Source organism: Cetorhinus maximus, chromosome 11 (assembly GCF_964194155.1).
Source record: "Cetorhinus maximus chromosome 11, sCetMax3.hap1.1, whole genome shotgun sequence".
In the NCBI taxonomy this organism is placed as follows: Eukaryota; Metazoa; Chordata; class Chondrichthyes; order Lamniformes; family Cetorhinidae; genus Cetorhinus; species Cetorhinus maximus.
Genome location: NC_135889.1, coordinates 104,473,422 through 104,497,970, shown reverse-complemented (window position 1 = coordinate 104,497,970; position 24,549 = coordinate 104,473,422). Strand labels below are relative to the sequence as shown.

The window sequence follows — 24,549 nt, the reverse complement described above, 5'->3', positions numbered from 1 at the left end:
GGACTGCCATGCTAGAGTGGCCCTCCTGAGCCACACCAGGTGATGCTGGAGTTGACCACCCAGGCGCAAACCTGTCACCCAGACAAACGAATTAAGAGCAGGAGTAGGCCATCTGGCCCTTTGAGCCTGCTCCACCATCCAATAAGATCATGACTGATCTGATTGTGGCCTCAACTGCATATTCCACCTATCCCCAATAACCTTTGACTCCCTTGTTAAGTCAAGAATCCATCTACCACTGTCTTAAAAAATATTCCATGGCCCTGCCTCCACCATTCTCTGGGAAAGAGCATTCCAAAGATTCAAGACCCCCATAGAGGAAAAATTTCTCATCTCCATCTTAAATGGACAACCCTTACTTTTAAACTGTGTGCCCCAGTTCTAGTTTCTCCCACAAAGGGAAACATCCTTTCAGCATCCACCCTGTTAAGTCCCCTCAGGATCCTATATGTTTCAATAAGATCACCTCTCAATCTTCTAAACTCCAATGGATACAGGCCCAGCCTGCCCAACCTTTCCTTGAAAGTGTTACCATCCCAGCTGATGTCAATGCTGGGCAATTCAAACCCCAGAGTGAAACCTGGCTTGATAGATCCTGCCTAATTTTTTTGGAAACTATGGAGGAAAGTTACTGAACAAATTCACAGGAGTCTGCTGATGAACTTTCAACACAAGCAATAAAACATTTATTAAAACAAGAAAAATGAACTATATTACACCAGACAAAATGGCTGGAAAGTTCTCAATACAAACAGAAGATGGATGGTTCAATTTCCAAATATTCCTTTACCCCAGCAATATCTATATAGACACATAAAAATTCAGAAAGATATCTAATATGCCAATATTTAGGGAAAGTATGAGATACATGAGAATTCAGAGGTGAACTATGGTCAGATACACAACACACATGTGACTAAAGCAGATTCCATGGATTTCTCAACATCCCACCCAGATGTTTGTCACATTGTGAGCCAACCAGTCTCACTAAAACTTTGGGTGGGATTTTCAGGCCCCGCCCATCGCCAGGAACATCTGGTCCCATTGAAAGTCAATGGACTTCTGGCTGGGGCGCTGAATCCCCCGTGGCGGGTACTGGGTTGACGGGGCCAAAAAACCCCGGCCTTTCTCTTTCTCATGAGGATTTCTAATCTCGGCATTTGAAGAACGTGCCTTAGGATTCTCTTCAAACATCGCTCCCACTCAGGCGGCTTCAACAAGGATCTGCCTCCAGGTTTTCAATCTTCCCTCCTGGGATTCCTTTCCCCTGGATCTCCAAGTAGACTCAAACTTCACCTTCCATACACAATTTCAGATCCTTGGCCATGCCAAGCAAGACCACTGCTCCAAAATGCCTGCAGTAAGGAATCATCAACTTTCGGCTGCCTCCTCGGATCTTCAGGGCTTCTCTCAATCTCGCGTTGCATCAAGTAGCTGCTCGCAGCTATCTCTAACTCAGAGCTTATTGCTCTGTTCCTTTCTTTTAACTTTTCTTCTGGGACCTCTTTCTGATCCCGGTCTTTGTCCCTGCCTGGGACTTTCTTCTGGGACCTCTTCCTGTACCGTGCTCCATGTCCTGCTCCTTTTTTTTTTATTCATTTATGGGATGTGGGCATCGCTGGCTAGGACAGAATTTATTTACCATCCCTAATTGCCTAATTGAGGACCCAGCGACAGTGAAGGAATGGCGATATATTTCCAAGTCAGGATGGTGAGTGGGTTGGAGGAGAACTTCCAGGTGGCGGTGTTCCCATGTGTCTGCTGCCCTTGTCCTTCTAGAAGGTAGTGGTCGTGGCGTTTGGAAGGTACTATCTAAGGAGCCTTGTGACACCTTCCTTGGCAACAGTGCTCCGGTTCAGGTCACCTGACCTGAATTTTCACACCTTTTCACTCCTTTGCTTCTATGCAGACGCACAGAGCCGGTTCCCAGCCTAAAGAACGTAAATGACACAAACTGCGCATGTGTGGCCATTTCTCAGTCGGCCCATGTGCAGAAGGCCGGAGGCCCACTGGGGACTGAAGCTTTCGACCTCTGAGGTAAGCATTCACATTTTGTAACAAAGTAAAGCCCCCAATCCCAGGTATCAATTGAGTGATCCCTCTCTGAGAAGTTTCTCATGCATTTGTATCCTTTCTTAAATAAGGAGCCAAAACTGTACACAGTCCTCTAGATGTGGTTTCACCAGCACTCTGTACAACTGTAGCAAAACATCCCTAATTCTACATTCCGTAAGGTTGCCACCACAATACTAGGAGAATCTTGGCTTTAATTCAGGGAATTATGCACCAAATCAGTTCTTTCTGAAGTTAATAAAATATTTTAGTATTCTTAGTGTTAACAAGTTACTTCAAATGTATTCATATACAGAATGGAATATGTGGAAGTACTGATGATATGTTCATTGGTGGAATGTTGGTTTCTCAAGGACCATGGTTGATCTTTGTTGGTGTGTTCTCTTAAAAAAAAAAGCACAGATAAAGTTTGCCAAGTAAAAATGTGACAGCTCTGCAACAAATTGAAAGTGTATCAATGAAATTACGGCCATTTCTGAGGCTCCAAGAAATATTATTGATGGTGCAGCTTCAAGTAGATTCTGCAGAATGTTTGCTCAAAGTGTAAATTATAGCAGAGCAGTTTCCATGAGTCAGGCTCAGAGAGCGTGGACCCAGTTTATCTTTCCACAATTAGCATTAATGGGTTAGTAATGGCCTCAAAATAGGGCCTGTTGACAGTGACACTCCAGCCACTGCCATCATTAAAGGAGGAAAAGGAGGTTTCCTGTGGGAGTCCAGTGCACCTACCTGTTTCAGACAACTGGCATTTTTACTATGAAAATCTGAGGCTTACCACAGAGCTGATTACAATTTTCCTGGATGGAGCATGAATTTTGCCATGCTTAAAGGGACCACTGCTGGCTGCTCCAAAGACAGCCCTAAAACCTTTTGCAAGTTATAATTTTCAGGATTCTCTACCCCAGAGAGCTGTGGGTGCTCCATCCTCTGGTATTTTCAATAATGAGATTGATAGATTTTTGGGCACTAAGGCAATCAAGGGTCTGTTATTGTTGTCTTTGGCATGGCACATGTCAGTTGTGGTCCTCATGGACTTACAGATAAGGCAGGAGGCGATACTGTTGGCACATTCTAATTTTATTGAACATAATGCTAACTATTTACAAATCTCTGCACGAGGCTCTACATTGAATTCTCGCTCCATGTGCTGTTATCATGTGACCCTACATCCCTGATGATGTAGACTAATTATTTACATATTTAACATTAACCCTTTATACTAGATAGGGATCTGGGCATAGGGCAGAAAACTGGAGTTGAGGTAGATGATCAACTACAATCTTATTAAATGGGACCATATGGCCTTCTCCTGCTCCTATTTCTCATGTTTTTATATTCTTATTTCTCTCACAAAACATATAGAGTGGGTGTCCTACCAATCTATAAAGATCATTAAAGTATGATTTTATTGTCAATTTTACTATCCCGTGACTGCGGATGCTTCAATTCTTTGTTCTGGTTGTTTTTCCAATACTTTCAAGCTAATCTGCTGATGTTTTCTTTGCCACAAGACTCTGGAGAGACCATTGGAGATTCTCCCACTAGTGTCAAACTGGGTAATCTTCCAAGCTTCTGTTTCCTCATAACATTTAAACAGAGATCAGGCCTCATCCGCATACCACATGGTAAATGGTGTTAGTTTTTTTGCTCTGCTTACAGTGCAGGCCTAGCTAGCTATCATTTATTTCAGCTATCTCTTAGTGAGCTGCAAACCACATGAGGTTCAAACTGTAGCTAACTCTCTCAGGAAACACCCAGATACATTGAAACCAGGGAATTTCCCTGAGCACCACCCAACTCCAGAACATTGTAACCTGCTCTGGGATGTCCTCAAACCAACCTTTAGGTTAATTATCCCTCATTAACAGTTTCTTTTTTGATCTGATTAAACAAGTAGGGTTCAGTGAATGCTTTTAAACAAATATAATGCTAATTCCCAAAATAAAAGCATTTCCCTGGAATGCTCTTGTTCTTGAAAGCAGCACAGACATCACAAAGGAAGCCCACCTGCTTACCTGTCTAGCTGTTAACCTCTGGCCTCAACCTCTTGGGTGCAATAGACTCCAAGTTGGTTTAATTGCATTTATCCCATTTTCTACAGTTTAACTTTAATTCCTAAAACTGAAAATTATATACTAAAACACATGAACAATGAATGAACCAACCGAAACAATGAGTAGAATACAGTAAAAAATCCATTATTAAATGTCTGCATTTATTGGGGTTGGGGGGGAATGCTGCTGGTTCACTGAGCCTAGGCTGCATTCACTCCAGTATTGATACGACAGCAGTGTATTCAATTTATTTATTTGAAATGCACTTGCATCAGCCAGCTCTTGATAATTTAGATTTTAATTGTTGCAAAATCCTTACTATATACTCTTACTTCATAGAAGCAAAGAATTATAGAAGTTAGTAAATTATAGAATAGCAAAAATAGAATTCTTATGATGATTTAGACATTTAGAAGCTGAAATAATTACAGACCTATTGGTTTTGCTTCATCAATTCCATTCTTTTACATGAAACTGGTCGGGTAAGCTTGAGTAATATGTCTACATGAATAACCTAGTAAACATCAACCAACATATATTCAGAAGAGGGTGTTCCTATTGACTGACCACCTTAACTTGTTGGAGAAAGTAACAGTACAAGTGGAATATGCAGTGCCCAACAACTTGGTGGGCCTAGACTTTCAAAAAACATTTAATAAAACTATTAGTTAAACTCAAAGCTGTGGGAATCCAAGGTAAATACTGGAAATGAAATTGTCAGTTGTCTCCCTATCCCTCTCTCTCTCTTTCATCAGTGAGTCACATCTGAGTCTGATGATTATGGAAATCAAATCTGTCCTACAACATATGCTGTACATCGTTCACAATTTTAAGAATATTTAGACTATTTCTTGAATATCGCCATTCAGATTTTTTCTTAAGTGCTTCTGAAGTCAGTTGATACCCAACAGAAAGGCACTTTTGTGCTAAAGGAAACGTTCTGGCTTAAAACCATTTATATTTATTATGAATGAGCAACAGGAAGGAAATGGTATACCACCATGGGTTAGACATTTATAATTGTAAGAAAGTAGTGGTGAGAGTGGGATTTGGACGTGGTATGATCTTTAATGGCAGAATAAATGCTTAGATTAATATTTTGCTTTGGAACATATCTTCGTTTATAAAGTATGTGAACAACTATTTCCATGATTAATACTTGGTTTCTATTACAAGTGCTGGCATAAATTATCTTTGCAATGTTAAACTATAAAAATTCTGAATAATGAATTACATTCAGCCTTAGCTCGCTTGTAATTTAAAATTAGTGTAAAAATACCTGATCAACCAGCTCTTAAATTGATTTACATTTTATATTATTCAAATGAAACCGTTTAACTCCCAAACTCTCTTGATTTAGGTACTGTCAGCTTGGACAGATTAAGAAAGTTAACTCATGGCTAAATGATTGTTGTGGAAAGGGGAATTCCATTTTATGGATCACTGGTACCTACCTGTACTGGAACAAGAAGGAACAGTAGCCCTGGGATGGGCTTCATCAGAACTGGGCTGGGATCAAGGGCCTAGCTGAAACGAAAAATAAGTCTATAAGATAGGACTAAACCAATAAAGGAAAAGAGGGCTCAGACAGAAATAAAAATAAGATCAAGATTTTAAAAAGGGATGAGAACAAGGTCCAGGCCATCAAGGTCCAAGATAAAGGCAATATGGACAAAAGTGCAGCAAGCAATAAAAATAATAGTGTGATAAGTTAAAAGGTGTGTTTAAAAACATTAGGATATATGGACAGGGCATGGTCTACAGCCCGATTCAAAACTTTCTACGCTAATGAACGTAGCAGACAAAATGAAATAAATGAATTAGAAATGCAAGTTCATCTTACAGGGTATGACAGTGACCATCACGGAGTCCTGGCTACAAGCTGGGCATAACTGTAACATAAGTATTCCAGGTTATAAGGAAAATTTGGGAAGGAGGAGTAGCAATATGTACAAGGGACAGTATTGCAGCATTAGAGGCGATATCAGTATGGATGAGCAGATAGTAGAAATGCTTTGAGTAGACTTGAAGTGCTATTTGACAGCACTGTCAATGTCACCTTCCATCACTTTGCCTTTGGTCGAGAGTAGACCGATGGGATGATAATTGGATAGATTTGATTTGTCCTGCTACTTTTGTGGACAGGACAAAGTGTTAGACTTCTTGTTGCCAGTTGGCGAAGGAGGAGATCTGTAGTCAATCTTTACTTAGTTTTAGATTTATTCACAAAGTGCGACTTCAAAAATGTATAGCTCCTAACTCCCAACCCACCACCACGTGTCAATATGTGCCTGAATCATTATCCAATTAGTGATCCCATCTGTAGACACTTTGCCCAGTTATGTGTTAATTGCATAAATTAAGGCTATTTTCCACATCATCAGGTGGATGCCAGTGTTGTAGCTGTACTGGAACAGCTTGACCAAGGGTATAGCTAGTTCTAGAGCACAAGCCTTCATTGCTGGGATGTTGTCAGAGCCCATAGCCTTTTCTATATCCAGTGCTATCAGCCATTTCTTGATATTACATAGAGTGAATTGAATGGGCTAAAGATGGCATCTGTGATGTTGGGGACCTCGGAGGTCGAGATGGATCACCCACTTGGCACTTCTAGCTGAATTGAAGATGGTTGCAAATGCTTCAGCTTTGTTTTTTGCACTGATGTGCTGGGCTTCCCCATTGTTGGGGATATTTGTGAAGCTCCCTCCTCCTGTTAATTGTTTAATTATCCACAACCATTCATAATTGGATGTGGCAGGGCTGCAGAGCTTTGATCTGATCCATTGGTTATGGGAATGCATGGTTCTGTCTATTGCATGCCTACTCAGCCCCTCAAGCCTGCTCCGCCATTTAATAAGATCATGGGTGATTTTATTGTAACCTCAACTCCACATTCCCATCCAGCCCCATAACCTTTCACCCCCTTGCTTATCTACCGCTGCCTTAAAGCTAACTAAGACCGTTTCCACTGCCTTTTGAGGAAGAGAGTTCCAAAGATTCGCTACCCTCTGAGAAAAAAAAATTCCCCTCATCCATCTTAAATGAGCGTCCCCTTAAATTTAAACAATGACCCCGAGTTCTAGATTCTCCCATGAGAGAAAACATCCTTTCCACATCTGCCCGGACAAGACCCCTCCGGATCTTATGTTTCAATCAAGCCACCTCTTATTCTTCTAAACTCCATCGATACAAGCTTAGCCTATCTAACCTTTCCTCACAAGACAAAACACCCATTCCCAGTATTAATCTAGTTAATCATCTCTGAACTGCTTCCAATGCATTCACATCCTTCCTTAAATAAGGAGAGTAAGTTTGCAGACGACACTAAGGTTGGAGGAGTTGCAGATAGTGAAGAGGATTGTCAAAGGATACAACGGGATATAGATCAGTTGGAGACTTGGGCAGAGAAATGGCAGATGGAGTTTAATCCAGACAAATGCATTTGGAAGGTCTGATACAGGCAGGATTTATACAGTAAATGGCAGAACCATTAAGTGCATCGATGGCCTGAGGGATCTGGATGTACAGGTCCACAGGTCACTGAAAATGGCAACGCAGGTGGATAAGGTAATCAGGAAGGCATATGGCATGCTTGCCTTCATTGGCAAGGGTATTGAGTATAAAAGCTGGGAAGTCATGCTGCAGCTATATAGAACGTTGCTTAGGCCGCACTTGGAATATTGCATGCAATTCTGGTCGCCACATTACCGTTGGCATTGGAGAGGGTGCAGAGGAGGTTTACCAGGATGCTGCCTGGTCTGAAGGTTATTAGCTATGAGGAGAGGTTGGAGAAACTCGGATTGTTCTCACTAGAGCAACGGAGATTGAGGGGCGACTTGATAGAAGTTTACAAAATTATGAGTGGCATGGACAGAGTAGATAGTCAGAAGCTTTTTCCCAGGGTGGAAGAGTCAATTACTAGTGGACATAGATTTAAGGTGAGAGGAGAAAACTATAGAGGAGATGTGCGGGGCAATTTTTTACGCAGAGGGTAGTGAGTGTCTGGAATTCGCTGCCAGAGGAGGCGGTGGAAGCAGGTACGATAGTGGTGTTTAAGAGGCGGCTTGACAAATACATGAATAGGATGGGAATAGAGGGATACGGACCCCGGAAGTGCAAAATGTTTTAGTTGACGGGCAATATGATCGGCGCAGGCTTGGAGGGCCGAAGGGCCTGTTCCTGTGCTGTACTTTTCTTTGTTCTTTTGAAAGTCCATAATAACCTGTTGTGCATTTCTTGGCACAATACTCCTATCAAGCAACAGACCATCTTGATTTACCTTGAGGAATGCCACAGGAGATCTGCCAATGCCAAAAAAGTTATATTTAGGCTGTGTAGGATCCCAGCACAATAACAAACAATTTTGGTCTCAAGGGCCCTTCAGTCTACACAGTATTATGTTTACGTACCAAAAGTATACATATTGTGAAATAATAGCTGCATTAGAGTACATTCTAAACATAATCTCATGATTTATGACCAACAGCAGCACTCCTTGATAGCACAACTGTTTTGTATTACACCCATCCTAGTTCTGAGAACTTACATTACAAAATAAGGCACATGGAGCTGATGACGGAACGGTTGAGTAGCATCATTACAAGATGGGTAATAAAGTTAGGACATTGCCTCTGAAGAAGACGGCCATTTTGTGGCTTTACTTTACACATTTTATATACTTCATCATCCCCTCCCCCAACACACACTAGGCAATGAAATGGCCAAAAGAAAAGGAATATGATTCCAGGTTTTTATTTCACTAACAGGTGTATGCAGTCATTCACTAATCCACAGTATGATCAGAATATAAATTCCAACCAGGAACATTACCGAGACTGGTTATCCGATGTGATGCAGGTCCGATCTAATCTCTGAATCAGTTCACTGCATACACACAATGCAAGCCCCTATTAAAGCTTCAAGTGTTAAGCATTAAGTAATCAGAGTCTAGGGCAGAAGGTTTCAGCAACATCATTACACGAGGGTAAGAAATGAGGGTCAGAGTATTTAGAAGCCAATGTTGCATGCACTATGCCCCCAAATGGAGATTCAACTATCAGATCATTTTTGGATTTTTTTTTCCCTTCAATAAAGTGCTTTGTGCAAAGCTGACAAAAAACGTACCTCACTCAATTCTGTTACTGCTAGAGCAAACACAAAAGGCTCAAGTATCACTGCTGGAATTCCACCGCCAGAAATAAGCATTATTGCCTCTGGTGGCACCTTTATAGATTTTGTAAGATTCCCAAGGTAGCATTCACTATTGGACTACAGAGCACAAATTAGCATACAACATATATACTTTAAGTGAAGTGCCCTCCAAAATAAATGTCAATGCCACATGGCTCTCCATGCACCATATACCTCTGCACAGAGATTGGTACAGGACCTTGGTTACATAAGCTCCATCTGAGTGTGCACGCTTCAATGTGATCTTTATTAAACAATGCACAATAAACCTCTAGTGGTTACAAGGAGATAAAGCCATGAATGAGGGCCAACTCAATGAGGGAGAAAAGGACAAAGCCAATGTAGATGTAGGCATAGATTTTAGTAGACTTAACAATGCCCAATACTGGAGGGAAACACTAGTCACCTTCAGTAAGTAGGACTGATAGTTACAGCTTTTCACTACCAGAACAAACTAGGCTATTCATGGTATGCAGACCTGATGCAAGGATTAAATTGTACTGTAAAAGAGCCTTTTTCTAAACAGGTGAATATGATTCAACAACACAGCTGGATTTACAGCAAAAGTATAATTCCATTATATTTAGCCAAATTGCCAAATTTAAACCAAGGGGTTTCATTGTGCTAAAGTGCACCTTAGGAAAAGATTTTACTTGGCTGAGGTAAATCCCAAGGAATTATTTTTGGAAGGGAGAATTCAATACCAATTTACTCTGTGGGCTCCTGTATTTAACCATTTTGTTCAAACACTGGGATTAAAAATACATTGGCAATCCCTTTTTCTTGTCCCCTTTCCAGAAACTGGTGATGCTGGTTGAGTTATGGTTCCATCAGTATTTGTTGCCCTTTCATGTGCGAGCCATAGCATCAAGCATGAAGAAGCTACACCATAGGAGGCATCACAGCCAACTTTAAACCCATCTTCCACCAATGCCCACCCACATTTACTTGCAGGGAGGGCGGCAGGATAACGATCAGGAGCAGGAACACTGAAAGATTTTTCTCTCCCCAACACAGAGGCACTCAGGCCACACATCACTGTCCTTAGTACAGACCAGGGATTGAACCTGGAATCTTCCGTGTGCTTGTGTGGCCTTTTTCACTGCATGCTCACCAAGCATTTGAAGTTCATCTTAGCAATGATCTATTTTAACATAAATACAATTGAAGGAACTTTTTAAAAATGGCTTTCAATTGGCCTTCACATTGGGCTCATTCAGCATTTTGATAAAGAAATATTCCATGAAACTGTTCTGAGGTGTCAAATTTAAACTCAGCTGCTGTCCTCATTTTTCATCATGCTATATTTAAATATAAATGAGGGAAAAACAGATCGATTAAAATTACTGTATTTTAGTCATTGAATTAACAGGTCCTCCTCATTTGATCAGCATGATGAAAAAATTTTAACTAGGTTTAAATTTTACACCTCAGAACAGTTTCATGGAATATTTCTTTATCAAAATGCTGAATGAAACCAATGTGAAGACCAAATGCAACCTTTTTTTTTAAGTTCCTTCAATTGCATCTACAGAGTATTTATGTTAAACTAGATTAATTCTGTTGACTTTATTGCTAAGATGCACTCCAAATGCTTGGTGAGGATACAGTGAGCAAGGCCACACATGCACACAGAAGATTCCAGGTTCAACCCCTGGCCTGTACTAAGGACAGTGGTAAGGACACTATATGTGGCCTGAGTGCCTCTGAGTTGGGGAGAGAAAAATCTTTCAGGGTTCTTGCTCGTGATTATTATCCTAAGTAGATAGAGTGACAAGGTCATGGAGGGATTTAAACATAAGCTTCAGAATTTTAAGTTTCATGTACTGTGGAACTGGAAGCTAATGTAGATCAGCATTGAGCAAAAGGAACCTGCTGTGAGATTGCATTTGAGCAGCGCAGCCCTTGGTGGCACTGAATGCAAATATGGGGTGAGATTCCATAGGTACACTTATGGAGTTGCTGGAGGAGGTGTCTTCAATGTATCTATGGAAGCTTACCCCATATTTGCATTCAGTGCCACCAAGGTTTAGCTCGTAAATGACTAAGAGGAGGGGACCAAGGATGGATCCCTGGGGATGAAGAGGCAGTGATTTGGGAGGGGAAGAGAAGTCATTGCTAAGAGCAGATAGGTAAAATCAAGCAATGCAATCCTACAGAGCAATGCAATCCTACAGAGCTGAAGATCAAAGAAGAACCATCGGGTGTGGTTGATCGCTACAAAATGATCAAGGAAGATAATGAATAGTAATGCACTAAGGTCACAGTCACAGAAAATGTTGGTCATTCCTCTGGTTAGGGCCATTTTGGTGGAGTGAAAGAAATGCAATGGAATTGCAGGAGGGAGGGGCACCAATCTGATAGGCAACAACATATTCAAAAACCCTGAACAGGAAAGGGCGGTCGGAGGTGAGTTACTCACTGGGAAGGACAGAAGGATTTTAAGCTATGTGTATATTTTTGAGGAAAAGAATGACAACAGCAGTTTTCAAAGGGAGAGGAGCAATGGCAAATGAGAGAGAACCATTCATGTCATCTAAGATAGAGGTCAAAAAGGGAAATTAGTCAGTTAGGAGTTACAGGTTTATCTGAATTGCACAACTGAGGAGATTGAAACAAACCACAGCAGTGTGCCCCTACAGTTGAGGAACCAGACATATCTTTGCATCTTAGTAGGGGAGTTCTCCCAGTGTTGTAGCAATATTCATCCCTCAACCAATGCACTAAACCAGATTATATGGTCATTTGACTCATTGCTATTTGTTTCCTGTATTAGAACAGTTATTACAGTTGGCTGTAAAAGCTTTAGGATGTTCTGAGCTCACAAAAGGCACTATATCATTGCAAGTCCTTTCTTTCTATAGTTATGGTGGGCCATTGCAGCACATCGGCAGAGTGAATATTTTGAAGCGTGACGGTAAATGTGCTACTCACTCATCTGGAAATTGGAATGCAACAGATACCTGTGGAAACAGCCAGCAACCAATGCCTTCAGGAAAGCAAAAGGAATGGGGTGGCAAGCAATGGGAAAGGGGAGAAAAATGACAAGCAAAAGAAATGTTGACATGTTGCCAGCAGATTGCCATGGGCTGCTTAGTCTGGTGCTTAGATTGTGAAGTTTTTCACCATATCATGTTCACTAGAAACTTAATGTGCCATGCACGTTTCATGCATTCCTACTATGTGAAATTGCTCCAAGCAGAACCTGAGTGCATGTTGTTCTCAATTATTCATCTTTTAAATGCTCAGGGCACTCAATAATCCACTGGCAAAATAAGCCTAAAGAGACAGAAGTGCCTTTTGCCTTCTGTAATCATTTTTGTCTAAAATCCCATTACTTGCTTTCTGTAACTTTGTTTAAGTGAACATAGGATTAAATGGCCTTTGCTACCAAGATTTATCTTAAGGTTGTAGAATAGCCCTGATCCAATTATGATTGTCCCAGGTGAAGTACTCGTGTGCTTATCCAGATCCTACTGCAATTGAATTCTAAGTAGATATGTGGACTGCCACCTCGAAGTGGAGGAGAGGCTTGTGCACTTAGAGTGATGCTGTTAGGAGCTCCTTGCTCCTGGTAGGGTCACCCATTGCGACAAGGTTGGGGTGTGGTGCCAAACAAAGTACAGTCCAAAAAGTGCTCAACAGCAGGACAGGCGAAGGAAGACTGTGCATCTCACCAGCTGCAAAGGCAGGAGAAAACTGCAGCAGCAAGGTGGTCCTAGTTATTGTGGTTTGACAAGTCAATGAAATCTGATTACCAACCCGTCAAGATCATGTGGACAATGACAGCGACCAAGGTCCCCATGTTAAACAAAGTCATGAGCAAACTTCTACCAAGGTCCATTTGCAAAGTCCTGTGGCGATGGAGGATTGCTGACTGGGGCAGGGCTGTGATATTGAGTACTTAGTAAAGAATCTGCATGCAGATGACAGATTTATGAAGACTGTTGGACAACTGTGTTGGGACAGAGGTATCTTTGGGTAGCAACATCTGTGACTGAGCAGTTCTCTTCAGGATATCCTCTGTTCATCCTAAATGGAGGGGGGTTAGAAAGGGTGCCCTAAAAATAGGCTGTCCCACAAGGGAACCACACCCTTTGGGATCACTGCCTTTTTTGGTCAAAGGAAGAAAACTCTAAATTTTCCAACTTGGAATGTTAGAACAATCATGGATAATCTCAAGGTTGACAGTCTGGGAAAGAACAACTGCAATTGTATCACCTTAGCTATCAAGACTTCAAATTGCCATCACCATCCTCAGTGAGATTTGACTTCTTCGGGTGAAGGAACAAGCAGGGGTACACCTTCTAATGGAAAGGCTGACAGAGACTCTGGTTGGTTTTGCCATCTGGAATAGGGTCTTGGATGCACTGCAAGAACTCCCCAATTGCATAAATGAAAGCCTCATGACACTTCACCTACAGCTCAGCCATAATCAATATGCCACTGTCATCAGAACTATGCCCCAATACTTGACTCTTTATTATTTGTTCATTCATGGGATGTGGGCACCGCTGGCTAGGCCAACATTTATTCCCCATCCCTAATTGACCTTGAGAAGATGATGGTGAGCTTCCTTCTTGAAGCGCTGCAGTCCATGTGGTGTAGGTACACCCACAATGCTGTTAGGGAGGGAGTTCCAGGATTTTGACCCAGCGACAGTGAAGGAACGGCGATATATTTCCAAGTCACGATGCTGAGTGGCTTGGAGGGGAACTTCCAGATGGTGGTGCTCCCTTGTATCTGCTGCCTATGTCCTTCTAGATGGTAGCAGGTGTGGGTTTCGAAGGTGCTGTTCCTCCAATGAAGATGCTAAGGAAGTGTTCTATTCTGACCTTGATGAAGTCCTCACTGTCATCTCAAAAGAAGAAAAGATCATCCTTCTGTGGGAATTTAATGTCAGGGTTGGCCGTGATTCTGATGTCTGGAGCTGCACTATTGAGATAAACTGGGTGGAAAAAGCAAATGCAAATGGTGTCCTCCTGCTGACAAAGTGTGCTCAGCATGGCCTCATTATAACAAACACCCTCTTCTGCCAGAATGCTAAATACAAAACCACACTGAGACATCCTCGATCAAAACACTGGCACCTCCTGGATTTTGTTATGTTTGGGTCAAAGAAGTGATGCTTGTATCACTTGATCCACGTCGGGGACTGATGCCTGTTGGACAGATCATAAACTTGTTTGATCAGTGATGAACATCCACCTAGCATTAAGGCATCACAAGGCCCAAAAATCCAAGAGGAAGAAGATCAATGTCTCAGCCTAAAACAGTCTGATCGAAGAGAGGAATTCCAACTGCAGCTCCTGACCAATCTGGAGAAGCTTCACACATCCAACTCAATTCCAGAACACTGGGAACAAATAAAGTCAGTTGTACTAGACTCCTGTGCCCAGACCATTGGGTTTGAGTATCGTCTGCACCAGAACTGGTTTGACAAAAATGATGCTGAAATATGTGACCTCTTAAAAGAAAAACAAGCAGCCCTCATTGCCTGGCAGAACAGCCCAAGGACGCTAGTCAAGAAGGCAGCATTCCAATAGCTCAAGGCTGATGCCCAAAGACAAATGCAGAGGATAAAGGTCATGTGGTGGGAAGGGAAAGCCCGAGAGGTTCAACAATCTGTTGACCAACATAACATGAAAAGCTTTTTTGAAGTCACCATCTATAGACCATGTCAAATGGACAAAATCCCCTTCACTCACAGGATGGTGTTTCTCTTCTTAAGGATGACAATGCCAACCATCAATGCTGGAAAGAATATTTTGAACAACACCTCAAACGGGAATCCACAGTGACAGCTGATACTCTCCAGGCGAGCCCATAGTACAACTTTGATGGAATCCATGGGTGAACCATCATCGATGGGAGAGCTGCAACAAGCAGTCAAATGGATGAGAAACAACAAAGCCTGTGGCCCTGATGGTATTTCAACTGAGGTCTTCAAAGCTGGCAGATTTATTCTCACAGCAAGATTCCATGCATTTATCCTATGGATTTGGAAGGAAAAAGAAAACCCCCCCACCCGACTTCAGGAATGTGATAATAGTATCGATCTTCAAAAAGCTGTGCAGTCTATTGAGGTATTTTCCTCTTGCCCATAGCTGGGAAAATCCTGACACACATTCTCCTGAATCTCCTACTTTCTGAGGCTGAGGAAATCCTCCCAGAGTCACGATGTGGCTTTGGAACTTTCAGAGGAACCTCCAACATGGTCTTTGTTGCCAGGCAAATCCAAGAAAAATGTTGAGAAAAACACCAGGAACTCTTCACTGCATTCATCGACCTGACCAAAGCATTTGACTCAGTAAGTCGACAGGCTCTGATAATTGTGCTCCAAAGATTTGGATGAAACTTCAACACAATCCTGCAATTGCTACAAAATGTTATGATTACAACTGTTCACATGGGAGATCTGAAACAGAAACTTTCAAGATCCAGACTGGGGTCGAGCAAGACTGTACCATAGCCACCATGCTATTTACAATCTACCTGACAGTGACTATCCACCTCAAAGATCAACTGCCCTCCAGGTGTCAGTATTAAATACTGTCTAGATGGAAAACTCTAACCTCAGTCACCTCCATGCCAAAATTAAACTGACCACAATAGGCAAAAATGATGCATGGTTTGCAGATGACTGCGGTGTCGTTGCCCACTCTGCCAGATTTGCAAGCCACTTTCTGCATACAAGAAATTTGTCCTGTCCTTGAACGTTGCCAAAACAAAACTCATATCAACCCACCCCTGATCGACCAAATATTCCACCTCCCATGTGTGTTGTAGGAGAGGTTCTGGAATATGTTGAGCATTTCCCATACCTTGGCAGCCAACTCTTTCAAAAGGTCACTGCTGATGAGGGGATCCAACACCGGATCAGCTGTGCCAGCTCATCCTTCTACAAACTACGGCAGGGAGTGTCTGACCACAGAGACCTCTGCAAGTCAACAAGTCCTAGTGCAGAGAGCAGTTGTTGCCACCATGCTACTGTTCAGCAGTGAGATTGTGTATCAGTGACACATAGGAAAGCTAGAGAAATTCCATCAACAATGCCTCCTCCACATCCTCCAGATTCAATGAGAGGGCAGAACAAATGCTAGTATCCTTCCTGAAGCCAGCTCCACAATCTTTCAGGCAAAACTCCCACAAAATCAATGACGGACTAGACATTGTGTTCAGATGGCCGAAAACTATCTCCCACCAGGTCCTGTTTTCTCAATTCTCAAATGGCCAGCATTCCAGGGCAGGACAAAGGAAACACTTCAAAGACACTCTGAAACTCTCCTTGAAGCACAGCAGCATCGACTTTAATGACTGGGAGGAGCTTGCCACCAATTGTTCAAAATGATGACAACATGTCCATTAAGCTGATGAGGCAGTGCGGCAGCAGAGCAGGGAAGAAAAGGAAGCAAATCCTGCACTCCTTACCTTACTATCTCATGGAACCTCCTGCTCCATGTACTCAAAGATCTGCAGGTCAAGAATCAGCCTTTTCAGTCACATAAAGGCCCATGGCAGAAACTCGCGACCCTGAGTAGATGCCATCCTTGAATCGAGGGATAGCGAACTACAGCATGTGTAACATGTTACACCTCTTAAGTAGTTGAGCAGATTGCGATTAATAAAGCCCTTTCACCAGTTGTTTGTGAAACACATTAAAGTGGGAGCAAACTATTGGCCTGGCATAGCAATAGGAATAGGTCATTCAGCCCCTCAAGTCAGTTCACCATTCAATTAGATATGATTGATCTGTACCTCAACTCCAACTCCATTTATCTAAAAGCAAAATACTGCAGACCCTGGAAATCTAAATTAAAATCAGAAAATGATGGCAATACTCAGCAGGTCTAGCAGTATCTGTTGTTACGATGCGGCAGATGATGCACCAGGCAGATCAAATCTACGAGGGAAACTTGATCACGTTTTGCAATTTGTATTTATTTTGAGATGCATGTCCTAGATTCAGAAGTAATAAGTCCACTAAGACACTGGAGATTTTTAAAAACTAAATTAAAATATTTATTAAAAGAAAAGATTTCAAGCACATACATGGGTCTACAAATTACTACTTTAGTAACTCCTAAAATCCCCAATTAATCTGGCTTACAATTACACCCCCATGTGTAAATTCCATTGTCTATATGTCTTTTGAACTTTACCTTTTTCATACTATAAATCTTTTCATGTTGTCACAATATATTGTTAATAACCCTCGAGAAAAATAAACGCATTCCTCAGCTTACTTGAAAACTAAATCCCCCTTCATCTATCTACAAATGCAAATTCCCTTTACACCTTACAAACTAAGACCCTAAACATGTTTACTCATTAACATATTAAGATACTTCTACACCTTACTTCTTTTGATACTTCACCTTGCAGTCTGCTTGGTACAAGATGTAATTAAATCACACACACAGACGGAACAACACAAACTCCATAAACCTACTTTACACTAAACCAGAAAAATGTTATGAAAATTATTATACCTCATGACACTATGAGGGCAGAAACAGAGTTAACATTTCAGGTTGCAACGTTTTATCAGAACTTGGAAAAGTTAGAAATGACTCTGACATGTCCCCCTCTTTGCTCAACCAAGGATTCCCCACTCCCCACCACTGTGGTTGACAGGGCCCTCCACTGTGTCCGGCCCATTTCCCACACTTCTGCTCTCATCCTTTCCTCTCCCTTCCAGAACCACAATAGGGTTCCCCTTCTCCTCACCTTTCACCTCACCAGCTTCTGTATTCAACGGATCCTAAAAGCATAAGAACATAAGAAATAGGAGCAGGGGTAGGCCATTCAGCCCTTCAAACCCACTCCGCCATTCAATGGGATCATGGTTGATCTTCTACTTCAACACCATTTTCCTGCATTATCCCCATACCCCAGGATGTTTTTAATATGTAGAAATCTATCGATCTCAGTCTTGAACATATTCAATGACTAAGCTTCTACAACTCTCTGGGGCAGAGAATGCCAAAGATTCACCATTCTCTGAGTGAAGAGATTCCTCCTCATCTCAGTCCTAAATGGCCTGTCTCTTATTCTGAGACTGTGTCCCCTGGTTCTAGACCCTCTGAGCCAGGGAAAACAGCCTTCTTGCATCTACCTTGTTGAGCTCTATAAGAATTTTGTATGTTTGAATGAGATCACCTCTCATTCTTCTAAACTCCAGGGAATAAAGGCCCAGTCTATTTAATCATTCCTCATAGGGCACTCCCTCTATCCCAGGAATTAGTTTAGTGAACCTCCATTGCAGTCCTTCTATGCAAGTATACCTTTCCTGAGGTAAAGAGACTGAAACTGCACATAATACTCCAGGTGCAATCTCACCAATGCAGAAATTCGCCAAGGCTCCTTCGATAGCACTTTCCAAACCCATGACCACTACAATCTAGAAGGACAAGGGCAGCAGATAGATGGGAACACCACCACCTGCAAGTTCCCCTCCAAGCCACTCACCATCCTGACTTGGAAATATATCACCGTTCCTTCACTGTCGCTGGGTCAAAATCCTGGAACTCCCTTCCGAACAGCACTGTGGGTATACCTACACCACATGGACTGCAACGGTTCAAGAAGGCAGCTCACAACCACCTTCTCAAGGCCAACTATGGATGGGCAATAAATGCTGGCCCAGCCAGCGAAGCCCACATCACGTGAATGAATTTAAAAAAAAACTCCTATGCTCAAATCCTCTTGCAATAAAGGCCATATTTGCCTTCTTAATTGTTTGCTGTACCTGCATGTTAGCTTTCAGTGTCTAATGAACAAGGACACCCAAGTCCCTTTGAAGTTCAACACTTCCCAGCCTCTGTCCATTTAAAAAATACTCTGTATTTCTGTTTGTCCTACCAAAGTGGTAAACTCACATTTTTCCACATTGTATTCCATTTGCCAATTTTTTGCCCTCTAACCAAGACTCTCCAAATCTCCTTAAAGTGTCTTTGTATCCTCCTCCTAAATCTCACTTCCACCTAGTTTTGTGTCATCTGCAAACTTGTAAATATTACCTTTAATACTCCACATCCAGATTATTGATATAGATTGTGAATAGCTGGGGCCCAAGCACTAATCCTTGCAGTACAATCACAGTCTGCCAAGCTGAAAATGACCCATTTATTCCTGCTCTGTTTTCTGTCCGTTAACCAGTTCTCAATCCATGCCTGTGTATAGCCTCCAATTCCATCTGCTCTAATTTTATTTACTAAACTCTTGTGTGGGACCTTATCAAAAGCTTTCTGAAAATCTAAATGTACCACAGCCACTGGTACTCCAACCAGTTTCTTAAACATGATTTCTCTTTTATAATCCATGTTGACTCTGCCATATCTTACCATTATTTTCTAAGTGTCCTGTTGTCACATTCTTTATTATAGATCCTAGCATTTTCCCTATTACTGGTGTAAGGCTAATAGGCCCTATCGTTCCCCATTTCTCTCTCCCTCCCTTCTTAAATAGTGGGGTTACATTTGCCACCTTTCAATCTGCAGGGACAATTCCAGAGTCTATAGAATTTTGAAAGATGACCACCAATGCATCTACTATCTCTGCAGCCACCTTTTTCAACACTCTTGGATGTAGGTAATCAGGTCCAGGGGATTTAGTTAAAATTCCCATTAATTTCTCTAGGACTTTTTTTTACTAATATTAATATCTTGCAGCTCCTAGTTTACACTAGTCCCTTGATTCGCCATTATTTCTGGGAAGTTTGAGTATTTTCCTCTGTGAAGACAGGGGCAACGTATTTGATTAGCTTCTCTGCCATTTCCTTATTCCCTATTATCAATTCTCCTGACTCCACTTGTAGTGGACCCACATATGTTTTTACTAATCTGTTTCTTTTTACATACATATAGAAGCTTTTACAGTCTGTTTTCATTGTTTCTCGCTAGTTTACTCTCATATTCTATTTTACCTTTCTTAATCTTTTTCTTGGTCTTTTCTTGGTCCTCCGCCATTTCTGCCACCTCCAAATACATCTTCCCCTCCCCTTTCAGCATTCTGAAGGAACCATTCCCTGGCGACACCTTAGTCCACTCCTCTATCATCCCAACACCCAGTGACCTCTTCCCACCTTTCCATATAAGAGATGTTTTTATTCCAACTCCATTTACCTGCCTTTACTCCTTTGCCTTTACCTCCGAAACAAAAATCTATCTACCACAGACTTGGAAATTTCATTTGATCCAGATTTCCATTCTCTCTGTGCGAAAAAGTGTTTCCCATTTCGCAATGTTTTCCATCCACTCTGTGATGTTCCAAACCCTGCCACATGGAAAGCAACGTACCATTCGGGACTCTGGATCAGAGGTTGACGCCAGGCATCTGAGGAATGGTCTCCAGCGCTAAGTTTAGTGGATAGTCTGAGGAGGAGGTGGGAGGAGGGGGCAGGGAATCCCAGAGTAGGGCCACAAGAAAACTAAAATAAAAACAACTTATTTATCTGAATCAATTTGTGGCCCTTGTTCAGTGGAACTGAAAGCCAATGTAGGTCAACAGGATTGACCTGGTGGGCAAGTTACACTGTTCCCCTGTTCACTCCTCAAGTTAAAATGGCAGATTGGGTCCCAATGACCCAATGTCCCAATTGGAGTCTGAAATACATATTTAAAGAAGATCCCTCTGGCTTGAGGATAGTAGTCTTAGCACCTGCAATTTTAAATTGCAGTAGGTCAGATTGGGGGTGAGAGAGATGTGGATATGTTCCCCATTGCACGTTAACAGATTCTGCTTTCTGTCTGGCAGGCGGAGTTAAAATCAAAGTCAATCAAGGTCACAATCTCTGTACAAAATACCAGTCCAGTCTGCTGCTGAGCATTCGCAAATGCTCTACAGGAAAATTCCCAAAGCTTTCCTCACTGCAATCTCTGGACTATTTAAAGTTTCAGGTCAGCAAAGTAAAACAATAATAATAGGATTCATTTGCATTTCATAAAGACTCTGAAATAAAATTACAGATTACCTTACTATAGTGCTCACCACATACAAATATTTTGCAGTTTGTTACAGTGCCCTGAATACTGAGCAGACACCATTATCGGAGTGGGATTAGAGGTGAGAGGGTCAAGAGGGGCTAAATGTACAGTGAAAAAAGGATAGTCAAGGAGTTTTTAAAGACAGGTGACAAGGCAGGGTTGATGATGGAGGGCGTTCGAGGGGCAGAGCCAAGCTCTCTGTAGACAGATGGAGCTGGGAACAAGAAGGAGGCCAATGTTGGAGGATTGGAAGGTGTAGACATGGACACAGATGAAGATGATCACAGAGGTTAGGACAGGGTGAGGAAATGGAGAGGTTTGATGATGAAAATAAGAACCTTAAAGCTGACTTTCTGTAATATAGGAAACCCCTAAAGCTTGTTGAAGCTACAATGATGAAAGTGTGAGTCTTGTGCAAAACATATTTCAACTTTTTCTGAGTTGAAGGTTAAAGATCCAATGATAAGTAAGCCATTAATCATAGAATCATAGTTACAGCACAGAAAGAGGCCATTTGGCTCATTGTGCCCATGCTGGCTCTCTGCAAGAGCAACTCAGCTAATCCCACTAACCCCATCCCTTCCCCATATCCCTGCAAAATTTTCTCCAGTTAATTATCCAATTTTCTTTTGAATTGGCCTTCGCCACACTTTCAGGCTGTGCATTCCAGAATTTAGAAGGTCAATTAGGGTGGTTCCTGGGTGGGATCACCAATCAGAGCAGACATTCTCTTCTGCATGTTAAATCAGCTTTGTGATAATATGATTAGTTACAATTTGATCCGAGGTATTTATAGGCATTATGGTTAAATGGGTTTTCACTGATTGTGCCTGACAGTTGGCTAGACTGAACAAGTCATACAAATATCACATGCCCTCAGATCAAGGATGGCAGCATTTTATTCAGGCTGGGCATTTATCTGGACAATCCTAGACAAGCGGGGGTTGGTTGGTCAAAAGACTGTCTTATTTTTTTCCTCTCTCAAATCAGGGAAACTCAGTCAGGGAGATTAAGGACTCCAGGCTTAGATACAAATACAAGCAGTCTGCAACAGGGGAAATCAACTTAGGACAGCTATTCTGAAAAGTGAGCTTGCACCCAAACAATAGCAGAGAGGCCAGTCACCAGCAATAATAAGGCCACCACCGCTGGTCCTTTATGATATAATCTGTGAGACCATGTCAGTTTGTAAGGTATGGGATAGCCAGTGACTGCAGATTTAGAATACAATGGGTGTTGAATTCGAATCTGTCACACCGCTGGAGACAGCTTTACAGAAGCTGAATGCCCTCCCAGCGGTTTGCACTGCACTTGCAGCCATTTCCAGCAGCCCATTGCTGAGAAGGCCTCTTACATGGGTGTCCCCTACACATGCTGGAAACCTCTGAGCTGGTGCTATTGTGCACCACTCAGCCCTACCAGCTGATTTGTTACTGCATTTGCAAACTTGTACCGTACAGGTCCATTCAACATATTCACTTGTCACTCAGCCAAGAACATGCGTTCAGCTGCAAGAGGAGCTCAACACCATCGCTCCTTAAAGGGGCAGGCAACAGCTTGCAGCTGAAGTGCTTTTGACTCCCCTCTGTTTAGGAAATACTGTGCCATGTTTTCAGACATCTTTTTGAGAGCTGGTGCTTAAAATAAGGAGGACACAGGAATTGCTGCCCGAGGTATGGGGATTGTGGTTGCAAAACCTCTTGGTCTACAACATGAACATGAGATGGAGCAGAGGCTGCAGTGAAGGGAAGCTCTGTGAAGGAGGAGGAGGGAGAGGAGGAGGAGGAGGAGGAGGAGGCCTCTACACAGAAGGCCTTATCCTCGAAATGTTTTGAGGGAACACTTCTCCTACCTGAATCCTGAGTAGCACCTGAGACAACTCAGGTTCAATATGAAGTTGGTCACTGTGCTGTTCAACATCAATGAGTATTTACGTACACACCTGAGAAGAATGGGACTCACTCAAAAGCATTTGTTTCTCCTGAGAGACCGTCAAACACCTCTGGAGATGAAGCATGAGATAGCTGAAATAGCTTGGTTGCATTTCATTGAACACCATTGCCATCTCAGTGGCTCCACCATCACATCATTCCAACAGCCACATTCACCAATGCTCTCATAATGTTCACACCTTTTCATTCCCTCCATCTCCAGGGCACAATATCTGGTAATGGCCCACTGGTGCAGAAATGAATGATCTGTGAAAATATGCATTACAGGACGTTTAATTTTGCACACACATCTAATGCTTTGGCACTCAGTCAAAAACTATCACCCAGTGAGACGCCAAATTCTACTGGGTGAATCTACACAAACGCTTCCGAGTGCTCCTACATTGTGCTCTCCCAGCGCCTGCAGTTGATGTGGAGGCAGGTTGCTGCCTGTCCTGCTCCTGTACATGAGAGGGCCATGGCAGGCGTCCTCTGGATCTCTGAGCTCTAGAGGAGCTGCCTCTGTCATTGGGCCTTCATGCAGCCTTCCTGTAATCACCATCAAAGGGGCCCAGGATCTGCCTTCAACAGAAGGAGCACCTTGAAAACAGCCTTCATAGACTTCAGGCAGCTGCTCTTCAACCCTTCCAGGGCCTACCTATCCTTCCCTGCTTACCTGGAGTTGCTGAATACCTGGGCAATGGGTCCAGATGCCTCGGGGTCATCTCAACTACCCATCGCTCAACACACAACATGGAGGATGTCATACTGTGAAGGTCAGTGCAAACTTCGTGTATCCACTGAGTGGTACGCTGATTGTGGCTTTCCATGAAGGCCTGCACTCTCTCAATGGAGGAGGCCATACACTCACATGTCAGACATGGCACCATTCATGACATGGATAGACTCCTCCATTGTTTTACACATGGGAGCAAATAGCCTCTGGGGATTCTGACAGACGTCCACACATTTCTTGTTCAGGAGTCATCAGCAGCTACCATCTTGTTGATGACTCCCAAGGATCGCCATCTGCGTGAAGCGAAGCATCACAGGGCCTTAACTCAATCTTCTTATGGGAAGCGACCGCTGATGCCACTGCCTTCATTATCTGCTTATGTGCATCAGAGCCATGCTCGCCATCTGCTGGTGCCACCCTTCAAAACAAATCAATGCCCACCGACATGAGTGTATCTATGCCTGTGGAGGGTGCACTGGACTGATTTGATGTGGCCCTCAGACGGTGATTCCTCCTCTGAGGTCTCATGTGCTCCAAGAGCTGTCAGTCCCTCAGCTGCTACTGGATATGCAGGAGAG

At 42.5% G+C, this 24,549-nt stretch overlaps 1 protein-coding gene across 5 annotated transcripts in view; it reads right to left on the bottom strand.

Annotated features, from left to right (window-relative positions):
- lypd6b (LY6/PLAUR domain containing 6B) overlaps nt 1-24,549 on the bottom strand; it is a 196,288-nt gene that overhangs the window by 99,319 nt on the left and 72,420 nt on the right. Inside the window, exon 2 of one of the 5 annotated variants that reach the window (XM_078551387.1) lies at nt 5,582-5,654. The exons of the other annotated variants lie outside the window; for them this stretch is intronic. The gene's annotated coding sequence lies outside the window, so the exon portion shown is untranslated. The remainder of the gene's footprint in view (nt 1-5,581; nt 5,655-24,549) is intronic. 5 annotated transcript variants of the gene reach the window in all.